The sequence below is a fragment of the Monodon monoceros genome, unplaced genomic scaffold (genome assembly GCF_005190385.1).
Source record: "Monodon monoceros isolate NGI ecotype Baffin Bay Population unplaced genomic scaffold, NGI_Narwhal_1 Super_Scaffold_20, whole genome shotgun sequence".
Classification (NCBI taxonomy): Eukaryota; Metazoa; Chordata; class Mammalia; order Artiodactyla; family Monodontidae; genus Monodon; species Monodon monoceros.
This window is the reverse complement of record NW_021703777.1, coordinates 51,132,006-51,155,524: the sequence shown is the minus strand read 5'-3', so window position 1 is coordinate 51,155,524 and position 23,519 is coordinate 51,132,006. Positions and strand designations below refer to the sequence as shown.

At 37.4% G+C, this 23,519-nt stretch overlaps 1 pseudogene; it reads right to left on the bottom strand.

The window, feature by feature from the left end:
* Positions 1-1,166: 1,166 nt before the first annotated feature.
* On the bottom strand, positions 1,167-19,441 carry LOC114902387 (annotated as a pseudogene).
* Positions 19,442-23,519: the final 4,078 nt, after the last annotated feature.

The following is a 23,519-nucleotide window of genomic DNA, read 5'->3' as shown; positions in this document are numbered from 1 at the left end:
CTTCTCTATCTTTGCCTCCATTCCTTTCCGGAGGTCCTGGATCATCTTCACTATCATTATTCTGAATTCTTTCTTTGGAAGGTTGCTTATCTCCACTTCATTTAACTGTTTTTCTGGGGTTTTATCTTGTTCCTTCATCTGGTACATAGCCCTCTTCCTTTTCATCTTGTCTATCTTTCTGTGAATGTGGTTTTTATTCCACAGGCTGCAGGATTGTAGTTCTTCTTGCTTCTGCTGTCTGCCCTCTGGTGGATAAGGCTATCTAAAAGGCTTGTGCAAGTTTCCTGATGGGAGGGACTGGTGGTGGGTAGAGCTGGCTGTTGCTGTGGTGGGCAGAGCTCAATAAAACTTTAATCCACTTGTCTGCTGATGGGTGGGGCTGGGTTCCCTCCCTGTTCATTGTTTGCCATGAGGTGACCCAAAAATGAAGCCTACCCAGGCTCTTTGGTGAGGCTAATGGCGGGCTCTGGGAGAGCTCACACCAAGAAGTACTTCCCAGAACTTCTGCTGCCAGTGTCCTTGTCCTCACAGTGAGACACTGTCACTCGCTGCCTCTGCAGGACACCCTCCAACACTAGCAGGTAGGTCTAGTTCATTCTTCTATTGGGTCACTGCTCCTTCCCCTGTTTCCCAATGTACACACTACTTTGTGTGTGCCCTCCAAGAGTGGAGTCTCTGTTTCCCTCAGTTCTGTCAAAGTCCTGCAATCAAATACCACTAGCCTTCAAAGTCTGATTATCTAGGAATTCCTCCTTCTGTGGCCGGACCCCCAGGTTGGGAAGCCTGATGTGGGGCTCAGAACCTACACTCCAGTTGGTGGACTTCTGTGGTATAAGTGTTCTCCAGTGTAAGTCACCTACCCAGCAGTTATGGGATTTGATTTTATTGAGACTGCACCCCTCCTACCATCTCATTGTGGCTTCTCCTTTGTCTTTGGATGTCAGATATCATTTTTGGTGAGTTGCAGTGTCTTCCAGTTGATGATTGTTCATTAGTAAGTTGTGATTCCGGTGCTCTCATAAGAGGAGATGAGAGCACGTCCTTCTACTCTGCCATCTTGAACCAATCTCCTATAATCTTTTAAGTATGAATTTTTCAAGATATTATCTCAGTTTTTTTCCCTCAAAGTTTCTAGTTTCTAAGAGTGGAGTTATCCATGCACAGTTTTACACGTTTTTATATAAAGCTAGGAACTGAAGAATAATACAAGTGATAAAATTTTAAAAAAGACAATGCCACATTAATTTTCACTGACCATTATATGCTAAAATAGGCAAAGTAGCAGTTTATGCTTTCAGGAGATCTAAATGCATTTTATACAATGGAAAACACTAATTTAGAAGGTATCGAATATGCTATATCCAGCCCAAAAAATTCATGGATACTGAAATTCTCACTTCTCAATGGGATGAAATCCCAAGGAATCCTAGGTTACTGGGGCAATTTTTTTTTTTTAAGGTAGGTGGCTGTCTATTACTTGTCAAGGCAGTCAGCCTGATTCCAGGCTGTAGAAGATAAAAATTGTTTGGGTTGTTTTGGGGCAGTTTAGATCATGCCTGAAGGTGGAAAGTAGTTCACCACTAGTGAGAGAGCTCAGATGGATTTATACTGTCATAAGAATAACTATAGGATTTACCAGGGAGCACTTCTGTAATTTTCTCTGTGCTAACCCTGACTACTCCCATGCTTTCCAGTTTTTGCCTCTCCTCTTCCTCCCCACCTCTGAGAAAGTAGCTGTTAATCCAATTGGTCAGAACCGTATGTTGATTAGGCCAAGTTGTTAATGGACAGGACTAAGAGACCTTAAATTCAGAGCCTATGCCTCTTCCTGTCACCCTTCTCTGCTTTAACAGGAAACAAAGCATGGCTTCCAGGGGTCTCTCTTGGTCTTTTACTCAACGACTGGTTTTAAGACACAGACCTACTAGAGAATGGACTTGAGGATACGGGGAGGGGGAAGGGTAAGCTGGGACAAAGTGAGAGTGGCATGGACATATATATACTACCAAACATAAAATAGATAGCTAGTGGGAAGCAGCCGCACAGCACAGGGAGATCAGCTCGGTGCTTTGTGACCACCTAGATGTGTGGGATAGGGAGGGTGGGAGGGAGGGAGACGCAAGAGGGAAGAGATATGGGGATATATGCATATGTATAACTGATTCACTTTGTTATAAAGCAGAACTAACACACTATTGTAAAGCGATTATACTCCAATAAAGATGTTTTAAAAAGAAAGAAGGAAAGAAAAAAGATATATGCTCTTTTCATCTTGGGAAAAGAGAGAGCAGGAACAGGAAGAAGGATTTGAATCTTTATGCTTCAACTCAGCCTTTTTCAAAATTCTATTTTGAATATTGAATATCGAGTGCAGCTACTAACTGAACTGTAACACAATGTCTCTCTGCTGCTCAGAACTTCCACAGTCCCCCAGGAACTCCTCTGGGAAAAATCATTATTTGTGGAGTTAGATTTGGACATTCTTGTGTTCTTACTATTAACTTAATAGCACGGAAACCTCACACATAACCTCTAATATAGAAGTGTCTCTGAGAACAAAGTAAAACTTGAATTGGAATATTTAAGCACATGAGTCCCCCTTGCACCATTTAAAAATTTGACTTCAAAAGAAAAACAGATATACCAGTTCATTTTGATCTAATTGTGTTATGAAATTCTCTCCCCCTTGCAAAAACTATTTTAATGGACCCACTCCATAGACATTAAAGAGAGTCATTCAAGTAGTTGTTCAGCACAAAGGCAATGTATCATACCTTCTGTGGAATCTGGGCAGGGACCAATACAATCATGTTAGCCTTTCCTTCTGGAAGGTTTTGGACCATTGAGCCCAAACTAAATAATACAATGCCATCTTCTCCAGAGCTTTGGACAACTTTTTGATTTCCTGAAAAGAAATAATTTGCTGTACTACAAAGGGGCATCAGCAAAGAGAGAAAGAGAGAGTTTTGTTTGTTTGTTTCATTTATTCTTGTTTTAGTTTGTTTGAAGGAAATGAATATGTATATTTCTAAAGAAAGAAGTATTGTTAGAATGTCTCATCTTCTAACATGCCAAACCTTAAACCCCCTTGGAAAGAGATGTGTAATATGAAATCTATTTTCTTTAATCAATGTATAATCATTGACTACTAGGCAAGTATGATTTATTTATTACTTATCAACAAGAGACAGCAGTAAAGTTTCCAGTGAAGAACATTTTACGTTGTGACAGCACAGGTTTAATTTTCTTAAGTGAGTTTTGAAAACAGTGTAATTTTTATTCCATGTCTCAAACAATAGCAGGACCAGGAATTTTTTTTCTAGTTATGTGTTAAATAATGCTAAGTTCCAGCAACAATGACTTAGTAATTTGTCCCAGGATGACAGGATTGTGACCAAGTAAAATCGTGTGCTTATTAAAACACGTGGCTTGCTCACCCAGACAAAATCAAGACCTGACCTCACTGTGTCCAGCAATCCAAAGTTATGCCTTGAACTTTGCCCAGTCCCAAACTGTTCCTCACTTTACAAATTCTTCCTTGATATCACCAACCAGGCCCCAACACCTTAGAATTATCTTCCCCTGACTTTCCTCTGCTGAAAAGTAATAAAACTCTGTCAAAGTGCTGTTCTTTTTTCCTATAATAAGTCAAATAAACCTAGCCTTGCTTGATCAACAAGGTATTTTTTGTTTGTTTGGATTTTTTTTGGTGTTGTTTGGAGGAGTTGACAGAAGACAAATATTTAAAAGGACCTGAATTCCTAACAGAGAATCTGTCTGTAGCTCGGCTTCTTGAGATTTTATGTCATTCTATGCCCAGTGTATTTGTTACTGAATTGGTCTACTTTTCTTCTTGGCAGTTTTCAGGATGTCTCTTTTGGTGTACAGGCTTTCCTAATTATAAAGGCTACATATGATAATATAACCTGATTATGAGGTTACATATAATTGCTTTGGTAGAAGAATGAAAGTGCTCTTGTTAAATCATCTATATATAAATAAATGGCTCTGAATTTGTTAATCACAATTTATTATTTATTTATTGGTGTTTCAAATTCCCAATATTGACAGGTTCCCTAAATTTAATCCTCAGTTAAGATTCTGATCTATTAAACTTCTGGTGATATTACATTAATTGACTGAAAGAGAAAAAGACTGATGAAAGCAATTTTCCTTATCTTAAAATATTATTTCCTTTTTCTTTCTACCTCATGCTCTGATAACACTGGGCATGCTATATTAATTTCATCTCTCTTAAGGAAATAGCTTTTCAAAACTTCCTGTAGTTTATTTCTCTCTATTTTCATTCAAAACCTAATGAAATTACAATGTCAAATATTATCATTATTTTTATATGGGATGTTTAAATTTTGAGTATAAATTTAATTTTACTTCTGATCATGGCCCAGATATTTTAAGGGAATTAATGCTATGACTTATAATGAATGTGACAGATTTTGCCGTAAATTGTTTATTTTGGGTGGATTTTACTCCACGAGAGTGTGATTTATTGGGTAAAACATCTGATCAGGCTATCTATGAACTAATTGTGGCTCATGACATAACGTTATGGAAAACTTTCATTTACATTTTAAAATTTGTAGCCTATTGTGCAGGTTAATACTAAACTAGGCACTTCCTCTCTGATATCTACTTTACTTTATTTGTTTCCAAGCCTAGCTAGTGAGGTCAGGCAGTTTACATGATTGAAATAGAGCTATATCTTTATGCATTACTGGATGATTTTTAATGCACCACTACAACCAATTCCTGAGAGAGGCTTATTTCCATGAATTGTATTATCAGGATACAATAATTTCTGTTCTATTTTGTGCTGTGAAGTTCTTTGATCTCAAATATGATGAGAACAATTTTTTTGGGAAAAAATATCATGAGTTTGCCAGTATGACACATACACAAGTACATATACCAGAAGGAATCCCTCCAGTCTAGATACTAGTGAGACTGCTTAAAGCTTCAAATACAATTTTAACATTTTCTTCTTCTTACTTTGGTTTCTGAGACAAATTCCTTTTGTCAAAAGGGGCACTGAGAAATTTGTCACAATAGCTAATATTTATCAAGCACTATGTCCTTGGCACTGTGTATGGGCTTTATGTATCCAGTCGATTCTTTTTATTCTTAGTAATTATGTTCTATAAAGTTGCCACAAACATGTCATTTGTGAGTAATGAATCATTGCTCCTGGTTTCACCCAAGCTTCTTGTCGCAACATTTTTGTCAACTGCTCAACACATAAGCTGGTTTTATGTGTGTTTCTGTTTTAAAACACCTTGTTTAACATATATTGTTGATTCATCAACACTGAACTCATAGCCAACAGTGCTATAACTCATGGAATGGAATGAAGATTATCTGGCAAACATATTTTCTTCCTAAGGCACATCACAGCCTTCTTACTTCTTTTCCGGAACAATAGAAAACATGTCAGCGCTCTCCTTGGGGGCCATTCCAAACAGCGACATCACCAACAAAAAGCACTCAAATGCAAAAATGTGGCATTAATTAGACCTGAAAAGGACACTTATTTACAGTATGAGAGCGGCAACAAAAAGGCAGAGGATTGCCTTGTTCAATGCTTAACTGGGAACATGCACGTCCAGTGAGTAACTTTTTTGCTGCTCTGTATATAGCTGTGAATGACCATGAAGTACTACAAATATTGATTCTGGGGTTACAAATAAATTTTAGTGAGTAGGAAAATTTGAAAATACAGAATCTGTATATAATGAAGAATTACTGTATTAGACAATTTTATTCTCACACCACTCCAATGAGATAGGTAAGTAAACCCCCTCCCTCATTTTTCTTCTTTTTTTCTTGTGCATCCATATTTTATAGGAAAGGCACTACCGGCAGGATTTGGCTTTTGTATATTTCCTAGCTATCATAGTACCATATATTAAAGCACCAGATTCCATAACCTTTGAATACTCTCACATATTTCCACTTTTAATATCACATTATCAGAATTTAATTCTTTTAAATACCTCATTGCAATTTATTTTAATAAAATACAAGAGATAAGCTCCCACATTACCTCAGTTTTATGCATTTTGTGATTTGTACTTGATTGTAAATAACTATTTAACATTTATAGTTTTTCTGGCTGACCAGTCTATAATATCCCTAAGGACTACAACTGTGTCTATCTCATTCACCCCTCCTTCTTCATTTCGGAGTGTAGAATCTGGTATCTAGCAGACAAAGAATACACATTTGTTAAAAAAAAATATAATTTCTTATGTGTTGGAAGACTTTTTTATAGTGGCTATATCCACACAATCTTGCATTTCTCTCTTACTTTTCATGACTGTTATGTAGCTCAGAATCTTCAGTGATAATAAAACCTGAAACACATAATAGGTGAGGGCATGGTGTGAAGAAATTTTATATATTGTCCGTTTCTTTTCCATAAGACAGTATTTGGACTGGGAATGGAAAACTATTCAAGACACCAGTTTACCTTAGGCAGTGGTTTGGCAGGTTTGCTGTGGAGTCTTCCAACAAATTCAAAATTTGGTAAGAGTGGGTGGAGAAATTGAAAGTCCCAGTAGCTTCTTATCAGTCAAATATCAGTTTTCCCCATCAATTCACACAATGTAGTGAGTCTTCCTGAAAAAGAAAATAGGAAAATGAATATATGTAAATTTGTATCCATTTTTTCTTAGAAGATATAGCAATAAAGCTTCAAGTCTGTGTTGGTCAAGATGAACAAACAATGCCAGTGTTTTATAATTTAAACAAACATATATACAGAAAAAAGAGAAGGAAAAAAATACATGTTAAGTGAGAGACTTACACAGCTTACAATAACTTCTCCCCTCTGCACCTTTGAACCCAGGTTCAAATAATTGTTAAAGATTAATTCTTGTTTTATGTATTACATGTTCAAGTTAACTAACAGATTTTAATTCTAAGTCAATATCTCTCTGTAATTATTTAAGTATGTGATGAATATTACATTCTAAATGGTCATTTTCCTGCATAGCATTGGGCTTGTATCACATTGATGATATTTGTGCATTTTTACTTAATGCTCTAACATTTTAAACTTTTGTTTTTTTTTAACTAACTGAGCATCCCCATCTTCCAAGGATGACCCAGCATTGTGTGATTGCCATGGACCTACTGGCAGGCAAGCCCCTGGTGCTAATAGGTTAGAGAGAGGCTTCCAAAATGGTGTTTGCCAATGTTAGCATGGTAGAACAAAATCCCCAAAATGGCTGCCACCAGAGTCTCCATCCCTAGGTGGAGTCCCAGCTGCACAATGCCTCTCCAGGAGACTCGCCAAGATCAGCAAGTGGGTCTCACCCAGGTGCCTTTTTAACTACTGCCTCTTCACTGGGACTCAGACTGTGTGAGATTTTGTGTGCACACTTTGAGAATAGAATCTCTGTTTACAGGGTCTCCTGTTCTCTCGAATGTAAGCCCGTCTGGTTTGCAAAGCCAGACATTCTGGGGGCCTATCTTACCAAAATGGGGAGCCTGAAGTGGGGGCTCAGACCCCTTTCTCCTGGAGGAGAACGTCTGTGGTTGTGATATTCCTCCTGTTTGTGGGTGGCCAACCCCAGGGTGTGGGTCCTTGTTAGACTGAATCTCTGCTCCTCCTACTTGTCTAGTTGTGGCTCCTTCTTTATATCTTTAGTTGTGGGAACTCTTTTATGCTAGTCTTCAAGTTGTTCTCAAAGATAGTTGCTTTCTGAATAGTTGTATTTTGGTGTGTCCATGGGAGGAGGTAAGTTCAGGGCCTTCCTATTTCACCAACTTGATCTCACCCCCATAGAGATTGTTTTCTAAAGGTTATTAATGACTTTCCACATTAAACAAGGACCTGCAGCATGATGAATTTGCACTGTTCACACTTATTTCAATCTGGTCTCCAGTGTCACTTAGCTAGCCACCAGAGAATAAACAGGTTACTCATAGGAAATTGAATTTCCTCTAGGAGTATAGAGAAAGGCAAGAAGAGAAACCTCAGTGGTTTAAGAAGCTTCCCTAATGATGCATATATCACTAAGAATGAATAGCTTTCCCTTGCATAACTTAAAGTCTCACACTTTCTTGTATGTTTTAAAGAAGAAAGCTTATTGTGGGACTAAATTCTTGGACCATCTGTGATCAAGAAAGGGCATGATGAATGAGGTGCACTAAATGAAATGATGTCTTTCACTTCCATCTCTATGTCATTTATTTTTTCTGTCCTAGGAAATTTGAAACATTCTGACTGTATCAATTACTACAATCTAATATAAAGGGAAGGCTGCTTGATAACTGCCTAGAAAGGATAGGAGGCTAAGGAAGTATCACATGATTCAGACTGTGAAGTGTTTTCCCATATCTAAACTTGTCTCTTTGGTCTCCAGAAAAATTATAAATACTGGAAAAGCTAAAAATAAATATTATGAACAAGTGGGAATGAGTGATAAAGGAGACTCACCTGCCCAAAGCTGAAAAATATTCCTTTAGTGTTTATAACTTGATCAAAGGATCTCCTTTGTTAGTTTCTATTCCTAGAATAAATCAGCAATGCTGTGATGGCTTCTTTTTCAAGGAATGACAAAAAACTTCTGGAAAGTCAGACTGGAAAACTGTCTTGGTTGTAAAAGTCTATTTGTGTCAATCGCTTTCACCTCTGTCCCCTTATTTACCTACAATTTCTCTAAGCTTTTTCGTGGCTTTGGATTATTTGCTTAGTCATATTCTCACAGGCCAATGCACCCGCCCCATTCACAGCCCAGCATTCTACTTTGATTGTTATTTGGTGCCCTGTTTTCCTTCCCATTGCTGTGCATGTGCTTATTATGGTATCTCATTTACGAGCTTATTTTCTATGACTTATGATTCCTGATTAATTTTTATCTTAGAAACTTTGGTCTTTGGGTTATTTGTTTAGTCTTTTATTCCAGATAGGCCTACTCATCCTCCCACGTCATTCACCAGCCAGCTTTCTACTTTGATTGTTTGGCATTTGATGCTCTGTTTTCCTTCACATTGCCTTGCATGCCCTGGCAATGGAATCTCATCTAAGAGCTTATTTTCTATGATCTGTGATCCTTGATTAATTTTTAGCAGAATTTGTTCCTGAGACTTTGACCTTGGCTCTATTCTCCAAGCCACTACATCCTATAACCTCATATACTATATATGTAATCAAAGTTTAATGTTGATATAACTCGGATATTTATTTCCTTTGTAATTGTAAATTACCCTTTTAAATATTCTTAGGCATTGAGAGTAATTATGAATTTCTGTCAAGGATGGTTAAGATCAATTTGGAAGGGATACTTTTCTTAGGTTTCCAAAATTTTTACAATACTTCCCAAACACAAAGATGCTTTATATGTATCTATGAGTAAATGGTGGTGAGGGAGCATCTCTCCTGGCAAAAATAAGTTTGGTTAGTTCAGCGGTATATGCTGACTATGGAGAGTGTTTGTTATAAAGACCACCAACATCAAGAAAAACTAATCTTCTTGGTCTTCTATATTGCAGCACACTTGGTGCTTAGCACAATGTTTCTCCAAATCGTACATGGAGTTTTGAAATTACAGTCTCATGCTTTTCTGTCAGTTAATGCAATATACAAGTGCTTAGGTTCAGGGGCCAGACTGCTGTGTTTTAACCCCATCTCCATCACTTCTTCCCCAAGAGAACCTGAGTAGGTTATCTTACTTAAGTTTCCATATTTATAAAATGACGAGAATAATAGTGCCTATGAACAGGATTTCTATATGTGTCTTTCATGAGTTAATAAATGTAAAGGATGTAGAAGATTTCCTGGAGAAGTGTAAATTCTCAATAAATATTTATTAATTTCCTTCTGTGCTTCACCCCCCCTCAAACAAGAAGAAGCTCAATAAATATTTATAGTTGAATGAATGTACTCACAGAATCAAGATTAGAAATCATCCAGATATGAAAAATATTCTGGAACTTTGCCTTCTGCTTCATTTTTCAAACTGTAGTGTTGTAGAATCAGAAAGCAGACATTGATAATTCTAATATTAATCCCCAGTGTTTTAGATTTACTTAGCAAATGAATTTTAATCCATTGAGAGGGAAGGAGTAATACTAGATAATTCCCAGAGATAACTCATCCACACTAAGTAATTTTCCTTCTTAATAGATATATTAGATGATGGAGATGTTAGAGATATTAAAATAATAGAAGAACTGAATCTAGAAGACAGATATCAGAGACTTTGATGCTGAAAGCTGAAAGGAACCTCAGGTATAAGTTCATAAAATGTTCAATTTTTTTTTTTTTTCTTTGCGGTACGTGGGCCTCTCACTGTTGTGGCCACTCCCGTTGCAGAACACAGGCTCCGGACGCGCAGGCTCAGCGGCCATGGCTCACGGGCCTAGCCGCTCCAGGGCGTGTGGGATCTTCCCGGACCGGGGCACGAACCGCTGTCCCCTGCATCGGCAGGCGGACTCTAAAACGCTGCGCCACCAGGGAAACCATAGAAATGTTTAATTTTAAAGACAAGTAAACATAAAGTTTACACAAAGTGTCATACTTTCTTGTACATGAAGTAGATTTTTTTTACTACACCCAGGTTTAAAATTATATTTAATCATGACTGACTTTCACTTGATTTTTAAATATATTTAACGAAGTTTCTTACTATAGTATATTAAAAGTGGCTACGTAGTCTTTGAAACTCCTCCTATTGAGAGGTGGAGGCTACTTCTTCACCTTTTGAATTTGGGCTTGTGTTGTGACTTGTTTTACCAATAGAAGGTGGCAGAAGTGATATTGTGTGACTTCCAAATCTAGGCCTAAAACTTTCATACAAACTATTCTAGAATTCTTCTGTCATGTGAAAAATTCCAAGCTTTTCTGTTGGAGAGGTCACATGGAAGAGACAATCATAGTATCCTGCCAATCTGCCAAATCCCAGCCATGAGAGTGACACTTTCTTGGACTGATCCACCGCAGCCAAGCTGATAACTAACCGTAGGCTAATGAGTAAGCCCAGACAAGCCTCAAAGAAGAAACATTTCCCTGAGCCCAGCCCAAGTTGCTGATTCATAGGATCATGAGCAAATGATACGTTTGCTCTTTTATTTTATTATTTTATTTTTTATTATTTTTACATCTTTATTGGAGTATAATTGCCTTACAATGGTGTGTTAGTTTCTGCTTTATAACAAAGTGAATCAGTTATACATATACATATGTTCCCATATCTCTTCCCTCTTGCGTCTCCCTCCCTCCCACCCTCCCTATCCCACCCCTCCAGGCGGTCACAAAGCACCGAGCTGATCTCCCTGTCCTATGCGGCTGCTTCCCACTAGCTATCTACCTTACATTTGGTAGTGTATATATGTCCATGCCTCTCTCTCGCTTTGTCGCAGCTCACCCTTCCCCCTCCCCATATCCTCAAATCCGTTCTCTAGTAGGTCTGTGTCTTTATTCCTGTCTTACCCCTAGGTTCTTCATGACATTTTTTTTTTCTTAAATTCCATATATATGTGTTAGCATACGGTATTTGTCTTTCTCTTTCTGACTTACTTCACTCTGTATGACAGACTCTAGTTCTTTCCACCTCATTACAAAAAGCTCAATTTCATTTCTTTTTATGGCTGAGTAATATTCCATTGTATATATGTGCCACATCTTCTTTATCCATTCATCCGATGATGGACACTTAGGTTGTTTCCATCTCCGGGCTATTGTAAATAGAGCTGTAATGAACATTTTGGTACATGACTCTTTTTGAATTATGGTTTTCTTAGGGTATATGCCCAGTAGTGGGATTGCTGGGTAATATGGTAGATCTATTTGTAGTTTTTTAAGGAACCTCCATACTGTTCTCCATAGTGGCTGTATCAATTTACATTACCACCAACAGTGCAAGAGTGTTCCCTTTTCTCCACACCCACTCCAGCATTTATTGTTTCTAGATTTTTTGATGATGGCCATTCTGACCAGTGTGAGATGATACCTCATTTTAGTTTTGATTTGCATTTCTTTAATGATTAATGATGTTGAGCATTCTTTCATGTGTTTGTTGGCAGTCTGTATATCTTCTTTGGAGAAATGTCTATTTAGGTATTCTGCCCATTTTTGGATTGGGTTGTTTGTTTATTTGTTATTGAGCTGCATGAGCTGCTTATAAATTTTGGAGATTAATCCTCTGTCAGCTGCTTCATTTGCAAATATTTTCTCCCATTCTAAGGGTTGTCTTTTGGTCTTGTTTATGGTTTATTTGCTGTGCAAAAGCTTTGAAGCTTCATTAGGTCCCACTTGTTTACTTTTGTTTTTATTTCCATCTCTCTAGGAGGTGGGTCAAAAAGGATCTTGCTGTGATTTATGTCATAGAGGGTTCTGCCTATGTTTTCCTCTAAGAGTTTGATAGTTTATGGTCTTACATTTAGGTCTTTTATCCATTTTGAGCTTCTTTTTGTGTATGGTGTTAGGGAGTCATCTAATCTCATACTTTTACATGTACCTGTCCAGTTTTCCCAGCACCATTTATTGAAGAGGCTGTCCTTTCTCCACTGTACATTCCTGCCTCCTTTATCAAAGATAAGGTGACCATATGTGCATGGGTTTATCTCTGGGCTTTCTATCCTGTTCCATTGATCTATCTTTCTGTTTTTGTGCCAGTACCATACTGTCTTGATTACTGTAGCTTTGTAGTATAGTCTGAAGTCAGGGAGCCTGATTCCTCTAGCTCCGTTTTTTGTTCTCAAGATTGCTTTGGCTATTCGGAGTCTTTTGTGTTTCCATACAAATTGTGAAATTTTTTGTTCTAGTTCTGTGAAAAATGCCAGTGGTAGTTTGATAGTGATTGCATTGAATCTGTAGATTGCTTTGGGTAGCAGAGTCATTTTCACAATGCTGATTCTCCAATCCAAGAACATGGTATATCTCTCCATCTATTTGTATCATCTTTAATTTCTTTCATCAGTGTCTTATAATATTCTGCATACAGGTCTTTTGTCTCCTTAGGTAGGTTTATTCCTAGATATTTTATTCTTTTTGTTGCAATGGTAAATGGGAGTGTTTTCTTGATTTCACTTTCAGATTTTTCATCATTAGTGTGTAGGAATGCAAGAGATTTCTGTGCATTAATTTTGTATCCTGCTACTTTACCAAATTCATTGATTAGCTCTAGTAGTTTTCTGGTAGCATCTTTAGGATTCTCTATGTATAGTATCATGTCATCTGCAAACAGTGACAGCTTTACTTCTTCTTTTCTGATTTGGATTCCTTTTATTTCCCTTTCTTCTCTGATTGCTGTGGCTAAAACTTCCAAAACTCTGTTGAATAAGAGTGGTGAGAGTGGGCAACCTTGTCTTGTTCCTGATCTTAGTTGAAATGTTTTCAGGTTTTCACCATTGAGGATGATGTTGGCTGTGGGTTTGTCATATATGGCCTTTATTATGTTGAGGAAAGTTCCCTCTATGCCTACTTTCTGCAGGGTTTTTATCATAAATCAGTGTTGAATTTTGTCGAAAGCTTTCTCTGCATCTATTGAGATGATCATATGGTTTTTCTCCTTCAATTTGTTAATATGGTTTATCACATTGATTGATTTGCGTATATTGAAGAATCCTTGCATTCCTGGAATAAACCCCACTTGATCATGGTGTATGATCCTTTTAATGTGCTGTTGGATTCTGTTTGCTAGTATTTTGTTGAGGATTTTTGCATCTATGTTCATCAGTGATATTGGCCTGTAGTTTTCTTTCTTTGTGACATCCTTGTCTGGTTTTGGTATCAAGGTGATGGTGGCCTCGTAGAATGAGTTTGGGAGTGTTCCTCCCTCTGCTATATTTTGGAAGAGTTTGAGAAGGATAGGTGTTAGCTCTTCTCTAAATGTTTGATATAATTCGCCTGTGAAGTCATCTGGTCCTGGGCTTTTGTTTGTTGGAAGATTTTTAATCACAGTTTCAATTTCAGTGCTTGTGATTGGTCTGTTCATATTTTCTATTTCTTCCTGATTCAGTCTTGGCAGGTTGTACATTTCTAAGAATTTGTACATTTCTTCCAGATTGTCCATTTTATTGGCATATAGTTGCTTGTAGTAATCTCTCTTAATCTTTTGTATTTCTGCAGTGTCAGTTGTTACTTCTCCTTTTTCATTTCTAATTCTGTTGATTTGAGTCTTCTCCCTTTTTTTCTTGATGAGTCTGGCTAGTGGTTTATCTATTTTGTTTATCTTCTCAAAGAACCAGCTTTTAATTTTATTGATCTTTGCTATCGTTTCCTTCATTTCTTTTTCTTTTATTTCTGATCTGATATTTATGATTTCTTTCCTTCTGCTAACTTTGGGTATTTTTTGTTCTTCTTTCTCTAACTGCTTTAGGTGCAAGGTTAGGTTGTTTATTCGAGATGTTTCCTGTACTTTAAGGTATGTTGTATTGCTATAAACTTCCCTCTTAGAACTGCTTTTGCTGCATCCCATAGATTTTGGGTCATCGTGTCTCCATTGTCATTTGTTTCTAGATATTTTTTTATTTCCTCGTTATTAAGTAGTGTATTGTTCAGCCTCCATGTGTTTGTATTTTTTACAGATCTTTTCCTGTAATTGATATATAGTTCTCATAGTGTTGTGGTCAGAAAAGATACTTGATACAATTTCAATTTTCTTAAATTTACCAAGGCTTGATTTGTGACCCAAGATATGATCTATCCTGGAGAATGTTCCATGAGCACTTGAGAAAAATGTGTATTCTGTTGTTTTTGGATGGAATGTCCTATAAATATCAATTAAGTCCATCTTGTTTAATATATCATTTAAAGCTTGTGTTTCCTTATTTATTTTCATTTTGGATGATCTGTCCATTGGTGAAAGTGGGGTGTTAAATTCCCCTACTATGTATGTGTTACTGTCAGTTTCCCCTTTTATGGCTGTTAGTATTTGCCTTATGTATTGAGGTGCTCCTATGTTGGGTGCATAAATATTTACAATTGTTATATCTTCTTCTTGGATCAATCCCTTGATCATTATGTAGTGTCCTTCTTTGTCTCTTCTAATATTCTTTATTTTAAAGTCTATTTTGTCTGATATGAGAATTGCTACTCCAGCTTTCTTTTGGTTTCCATTTGCATGGAATATCTTTTTCCATCCCCTTACTTTCAGTCTATATGTATTTCTAGGTCTGAAGTTGGTCTCTTGTAGACAGCAAATATATGGGTCTTGTCTGTGTATCCATTCAGCCAATCTGTGTCTTTTGGTGGGAGCATTTAGTCCATTTACATTTAAGGTAATTATCGATATGTATGTTCCTATTCCCATTTTCTTAATTGTTTAGAGTTCGTTATTGTAGGTCTTTTCCTTCTCTTGTGTTTTTTGCCTAGAGAAGTTCCTTTAGCAGTTGTTGTAAAGACGGTTTGGTGGTGCTGATCTCTCTCAGCTTTTGCTTGTCTGTAAAGGTTTTAATTTCTCCATCAAATCTGAATGAGATCCTTGCTGGGTAGAGTAATCTTGGTTGCAGGTTTTTCTCCTTCATCACTTTAAATATGTCCTGCCACTCCCTTCTGGCTTGCAGAGTTTCTGCTGAGAGATCAGCTGTTAACCTTATGGGGATTCCCTTGTGTGTTATTTGTTGTTTTTCCCTTGCTGCTTTTAATATGTTTTGTTTGTATTTAATTTTTGACAGTTTGATTAATATGTGTCTTGGCGTATTTCTTCTTGGATTTATCCTGTATGGGACTCTCTGTGCTTCCTGGACTTGATTAACTATTTCCTTTCCCATATTAGGGAAGTTTTCAACTATAATCTCTTCAAATATTTTCTCAGTCCCTTTCTTTTCCTCTTCTTCTTCTGGAACTCCTGTAATTCGAACGTTGGTGCGTTTAATGTTGTCCCAGAGGTCTCTGAGACTGTCCTCAGTTATTTTCATTCTTTTTTCTTTATTCTGCTCTGCAGTAATTATTTCCACTATTTTATCTTCCAGGTCACTTATCTGTTCTTCTGCCTCAGTTATTCTGCTATTGATCCCATCTAGAGTACTTTTAATTTCATTTATTGCATTGTTCATCGTTGTTTGTTTCATCTTTAATTCTTCTAGGTCCTTGTTAAATGTTTCTTGCATTTTGTCTATTCTATTTCCAAGATTTTGGATCATCTTTACTATCCTTATTCTGAATTCTTTTTCAGGTAGACTGCCTATTTCCTCTTCATTTGTTAGGTCTGGTGGGTTTTTATCTTGCTCCTTCATCTGCTGTGTGTTTTTCTGTCTTCTCATTTTGCTTATCTTACTGTGTTTGGGGTCTCCTTTTTGCAGGCTGCAGGTTCGTAGTTCCCGTTGTTTTTGATATCTGTCTCCAGTGGCTAAGGTTGTTTCAGTGGGTTGTGTAGGCTTCCTGGTGGAGGGTACTAGTGCCTGTGTTCTGGTGGATGAGGCTGGATCTTGTCTTTCTGGTGGGCAGGTCCACATCTGGTGGTGTGTTTTGGGGTGTCTGTGGACTTATTATGATTTTAGGCAGCCCCTCTGCTAATGGGTGGGGTTTTGTTCCTGTCTTGCTATTTGTTTGGCATAAGATGTTCAACAGTGTAGCTTGCTGGTCGTTGAGTGAAGCTGGGTGCTGGTGTTGAGATGGAGATCTGTGGGAGATTTTCGCCATTTTATATTATGTGGAGCTGGGAGGTCTCTTGTGGATCAATGTCCTGAAATTGGCTCTCCCACCTCAGAGGCACAGCACTGACTCCTGGCTGGAGCACCAAGAGCCTTTCATCCACATTGCTCAGAATAAAAGGGAGAAAAAGTAGAAAGAAAAAATTAGTAGAAGTAGAGAGAAAGAAAGAAAGAAAGGAGGGAGGGAGGGAGGAAGGAGGGAAGGCAGGAAGGGGGAAGGAAGCAAAAAAAAAGAAAGAAGATAAAGTAAAATAAAAGTAAAGTAGATAAAATAAAGATAAGTAAAATAAAAGTAAAAAAAAGTAAGAAAATATAATAAAGTTATTAAAATAAAAAAATTATTAAGAAAAAAATTAACACAAAAAAGAAAAAAAAAAACACGGACAGATAGAACCCTAGGACAAATGGTGGAAGCAAAGGTATACAGACAAAATCTCACACAGAAGCATACACATACATACTCACAAAAAGAGGAAAAGGGGAAAAAATCATAAATCTTGCTGTCAAAGTCCACCTCCTCAATTTGGGATGATTCATTGTCTATTCATGTATTCCACAGATGCAGAGTACATCAAGTTGATTGTGGAGCTTTAATCCGCTGCTTCTGAGGTTGTTGGGAGAGATTTCCCTTTCTCTTCTTTGTTCTCACAGCTCCCAGGGTCTCAGCTTTGGACTTGGCCCTGCTTCTGCGTGTAGGTCACCAGAAGGCGTCTGTTCTTCGCTCAGACAGGACGGGGTTAAAGGAGCCGCTGATTCCGGGGCTCTGGCTCACTCAGGCCGGGGGGAGGGAGGGGCATGGAGTGTGGGGCGGGCCTGCAGCGGCAGAGGCCGGCGTGACGTTGCACCAGCCTGAGGTGCGCCGTGCGTTCTCCAGGGGGAGTTGTCCCTGGATCCCGGGACCCTGGCAGTGGCTGGCTGCACAGGCTCCCCGGAAGGGGGCTGTGGATAGTGACCTGTGCTCGCACACAGGCTTCTTGGTGGCCGCAGCAGCAGCCTTAGTGTCTCATGACTGTCTCTGGGGTACGCGCTTTAGCCGCAGCTTGCGCCAGTCTCTGGAGCTCGTTTAAGCAGTGCTCTTAATCCCCTCTCCTCGCGCACCAGGAAACAAAGAGGGAAGAAAAAGTCTCTTGCCTCTTCGGCAGGTGCAGACTTTTCCCCGGACTCCCTCCCGGCTAGCCATGGGGCACTAACCACCTGCAGGCTGTGTTCACGCCTCCAACCCCAGTCCTCTCCCGGAGATCTGACTGAAGCCCGAGCCTCAACTCCCAGCCCCGCCCGCCCCGGCGAGTGAGCAGACAAGCCTCCCGGGCTGGTGAGTGCCGGTCGGCACCGATCCTCTGTGCGGGAATCTCTCCGCTTTCCTTTCTGCACCCCTGTTGCTGCGCTCTCCTCCACGGCTGCGAAGCTTTCCCCCTCTACCACCCGCAGTCTCCGCCCACGAAGGGGCTTCCTAGTGTGTGGAAACCTTTCCTCCTTCACGGCTCCCTCCCACTGGTGCATGTCCCGTCCCTATTCTTTTGTCTCTGTTTATTCTTTTTTCTTTTGTCCTACCCAGGTACGTGGTGGTGGGGGGTGGTTCTTGCCTTTTGGGAGGTCTGAGGTCTTCTGCCAGCGTTCAGTAGGTGTTCTGTAGGAGTTGTTCCAAGTGTAGATGTATTTCTGGTGTATCTGTGGGGAGGAAGGTGATCTCCACATCTTACTCTTCCGCCATCTTCCCGGAGGCTCTCTCACGTTTGCTCTTTTAAATGCTAAGTTTTACAGCAATAAATAACAGGCAGTATGGTTTATCGAAAACACAGTGAGTATGTAGCTTTCTAAATAAACAAGTCCCAAGAATATTCACATATTGGAATATTATTGTCAAATGGAGGGATATCTCCAGTGTCACACAGTTCTAGATTACTTTGCATGCTTTCTTGAATAGTTGATAAATTTTGACTGAGAAGCGTTCTATTTCCATTTTGACACTAAAGCTAAGAAAATACAAGTTATTTTTTATTTTAAATTATATGTATATATATACACACACATATGCACTCTAACCCACACAAAGGAAGTAAGGTTTCTTTCCATCTACTAGAGGGAAAACGTACTAAATAAACCAGACTTACCTAATACTTCACTGTAAAATTTATCCCACTACTTCTTGTTAAAAGTCTCAAATGCAAAGTCAAAATATAGCTAATACAACATATTTGTTACCATCTCCATAAATGTCCTTTTGTCACTAAGTTCTGATATGATAACAGGTACATAGGAAGGAGGTAATATGAGCCCTCCACAGAGTTTTTCATTTGTATTGTCAGTGGTAAGTCAAAGACTGTAGACCAAAGGTAGGTTAAGTAGTTCAGACAGCAGCTCAGCACAAGGAGAAATGGCATGTCCAAAAACAACATCAAATCTGTATTCTGCAGTTTTTTCACAAGTTTTTTGTTCAAAACTGCATCCTCACAGAGCTTTTGAACAGTATCAGAATATTCATAATATGCTTTTTGCATCTTTGAATCATATGCCCATAATGTATTCTTTGGTAACTCGTATGTCCATATCTTGATCCATTTTGTAAAAAGCAAATCAAGCTCATTCTTAGTGAAGGATGTAGAGTGAACCTCAAATTTAAGGGTAGATGGCTTATTGAGACCCACAAGGATGGTGAAGATACTAGCACAGTAACTTCATGGTCCCTCTGAGCAAGTTCATCCCACATTGTCTTTAAATTGATGCAGTGATTATATTCCATTGGCCACAGCAGCACCTTTCCACAAGATGCACAGCTGAAATAAAAGGAAAGGACAAGAAGAGAAGCCCATGTCTTAGACATCTTGATAAAATCCAAACCTTCTTCATAAACTTTCTTTACTGCAGAGGTAGCTCTCACTTATATCCAGGATGGAGTCAATTAAGTAGTTAAAATATAACTGGCACATAGCAAGGTCACAATGACTATGAGGTAAAGATTTTGTTTCCAAGAGCACGCCTTCATAATTTCTCTGCAAGCTAATCTCCAGTTCAGAAGCTTTGGAAAGCAAATAGATAAAGAAAAGCGTAGATCATCTTGTGCCTCTATGTGTGAAAAATAAATCCCAGTATCATTGTAAATGCTACTGGCTCTAGGCTAAGAAGAAATAACCTTGTATGTAGGGAGTTTCCAGATACGAAAGCAGCATGTGTCAACACAAGGATATTCTGATTTATTTGAGCATTTCCAAGCATTTCTTTCTCCGTATTTTCACACCTGTTTTATTAGCCCCATTTCATTTAGCTTGCTGTTGTTCTTTTGGCTATAGTTATTCCTTCCCTTTTTTCCTTTTTATCCAAACATGGGTATCCTTTGAGTATCAACTTTGGTTACTTTCCTTTATTTAAGAATATTATCTCTGAATTATGATCATTTCCTTTTCTGAACATTTGCAACATTCCTTATATTTCTCTCACTTCTTCAGTACTTCCCAATACTTACTCTTAGAAAGTATTTATCCTCTAAGTACCTTCTTCTGAACTTTGTTTTGTATCCTGCCTTTGTAGTCCAGGTAAGTTATATTTTAAAATGATCTTACCAGGACTTCCCATCAAATTAGAAGTAGGAAGGGAAAGATGCATGTCATGGGATAGATTTGTTTTTATGCTATCAATAATCTATTGACCTGAAATGAGAGGAAAATCTCCTTTGAAAAGGATTTGGATACAGATTCTAAGTAAACATTCATTCTGTGAGTGATATAAGCTTTTAAGTGTAGCAACTAATTTGGGAACAATATCCTCATCATCTTGCCTTGTAAACATATGAAAGTAATGGATAAATTCACATTTCTCATGTTAGGATCCTCCAGAGGTATTGCATCGGGTTTTGTGAAGACTGGAATGGAAGATGGCTGCTAACTGCAAAGGGATGGTGCAGGAGTAATAGTACCAGCAGTGATTTCTTATACCTCTCACAGAGGTAAGATGATACCATCATGACACCTGGACAGTGAATCTTCCCTCAGTTCTTAGTAATTATCGATGAAATAGCAGTTTTATCTCAACAAAGGAAGAAAGATCTAGTTTATTGCAAACTCTCCATGAGTTTTAGGATCTCCCCTATCATAATCTGCATGACGAGACTTTATGTCTAGGAGTCCTGGAAAGGAGACAAGATCTAAATTGAGGCATGTTCATGAGGGCAAAGGATCTCCAGGATAGTGGGGTGGCTTCCCTTCATGAAAAGATCATAATTTTATCATCTGACAATTCCTTTAAGGGTGAAAGGCGCCTTCATTTCATGGTGTCATATGGATTGCTGATATCATAGAAGATTTCATCTGAGTGTATTAAAGGTTGTCTCTGGGGGAAATGAATGGCAGGAAATGACAATGAGAGGTTAGAATCTCAGCCTCTTTGGCTAAGTCTAGAGCCAGAATCTAGAACTTTGGTAGAATTGGAATGGAATTCAGAAGCAAACAACCTGGGGAGGAAATGAAATTGAGAAGCAGGTTGATAGGATTTCAATGTTCATTGCAGAACTTATGGTTCTCTATTTTATAGACAGCAGACGCTTCTAAGTCCCAAATGTATTACTCTTTAAAATACAGTTAATATTCTCCTAAATTAGGGAGTATGTTAAATCTAAGATACAGGTGAATCATTATTTTTGGTAAAACATGTAGAACATAAGAGAAACAAATCCTTCATTGTAAAAAACAAGCAAGTTTGAAAATCAAAACATAAAATATAAATCACTTTTTTGTGATGTATAGAAAGTGACTTTGTATTCACATATGTATGCATGTAATGTACAAAATACTTGCATCTACCTATTAGTGTTTTCAATTGTCATGATACAGAAGAAAATTGAGCAGGATTCTATAATATAGTCACATATGAATAGTAAATAGTTTAAAAATAAAGTATGTTAAGACATGTAATTTTAACTGACTAGAAAAGCCAGAGGTCATCAAACTCCTGAAAAATATGTTTTTATTAAAACTTAAACTAGAAAAAATATGATACGTTACAAAGATTTAGCTTCTACACACCTAAAATTATTACCAGATTGTTAATATATTTAATATAGTAATGTATAGATGATTTAAATAGGTAAATATTTGTGTTTAAGAAAAGCTTTGGTCTCTACAAGATAGAATATATTTGTTTATTTGCCAGGGTAGTTCTTTTGAATAAACTCAGAAATTGCTAACAAGGTATCCAAATCTTGAGTTTACTTAAACTCCTTTATGTTACATCATTTGATAATAATGAAAAAAGTGAAGGGATATCTTGACATTGGTATAAAATAACCAAAGATTAAACTATGATTTTATAGAGTATTTTAGGAAATAACATTATCTTATTGCCAGAATAAATGATTTAGCACTATGGTAAATTATTGCTTCGATTACATTAATTAGATTGTAAACAAGGTAGCATTGTGTTTACATTTTTCAAAATATATACCTTAAAGCATTATAATTAGTTAATTATCTCAAAACCTCATAAAATTGAGAAAATATCTTTTTTTGTTTATCTCTTTATAGTTAATTCCACACCTAAGAATAAATTTATCTTTATCTTGTTCTTATTTGTGCCACTATTCCTGTAACAAAGAAGATAATTGCCCAAATGATTTATAACTATTCTAAGATAGAGCTATAATTTTAGGCCTCTTAAACTTGAGTTATAAATTTCAAACTCTGTGGTAAATCATTTAATGAACTTGGTTACTACTATGTAATACCATCACAGTTAAATAATATTTTGACCTCAAGGGCAAAACACTGACAAACATAATGGAAGATAGACTTTTTAGAAAAGAAAGGAAAATATATTCTTTATTTTTATTAAAATTGAACTTGTGTCTTCATGTTTACTGCAGATTTCTGACTGATGCTAGTTAATAAGAAGCCTAGGTACTTGTGCTTATTATAGCTGTCCCAGTACAGTTCATGAGAGGACCAGGGGAAGTGATGGGACAAAGGAAAAGGAAGAAATGGGCAAACTCTTGAGTTTCTGATGGAGAAATCATACCCATAGAAAATAGCATTTCTGAGAAATACATTTTCTTCCCAAAGTATTTGCAGAGTAGCTCTTAAGTAATTTGCTTCTTCTTTTCAAATATGTACATTGTAAGTAAAATTAATGTAGGAAAGAATTAAATAAACTTTTAAATTAATTTAAAAGGGTAGGAATTAAATTCCAATCATTTACTTCTGCTCCATCATATCATCAACCATGCTAACATATGATAATCAGCTAGTTCTCCGAAGCCACGAAGTGTTACAATACAAATGAAGTACTATCATTATTAATATCCAAATGAAGGGAAATCTTCAAATCAAAGACCAAAAATAGTGTTTTGTATTCCAAGAGGGACAAAGTCTGATGTGTCATATGAAAGGAAATTGATAGTGTAAAATCTGCTTTACAACAGATTAGAAACCCTGACAGTTTCCTGATCTTCCTGACCAGAAGGGCAGCTCTGGCTAGAGTAATATTTTACATTACTTCTTGTCTAATTCCTTTAGATAATATGCAATAATTCTCATACACTGGACCCAAAACGATGTTATTTAGGAAATATTCAACATGAGCAGTACTGAAAATAGAATTAATCATTATGTTCCTAAGGTCTCAAACAGCATCTCATTTGGTTGAACTGAAAGAAAGAAATAAAGCACTGAGACTTTAATGGTAATAACTTCCATGTGTTTAATTGTTTATATTCTCTTTTAAAGAACAGATTAATTTAAACCTTAATTCTGAATCATGTGGCATATTTTTGGGGTGAGTCTTTGATCTGTGACTTGATAAGCTGAGGAATGGACAAGAACCTGGGGAAGTAGGAGAGGAATCTATTCTAATCAGTGGCTGGGTTAATTCAGATGGATCCTACCAAAGTTTCCAGGTGAACTGTTAAAAAAAAA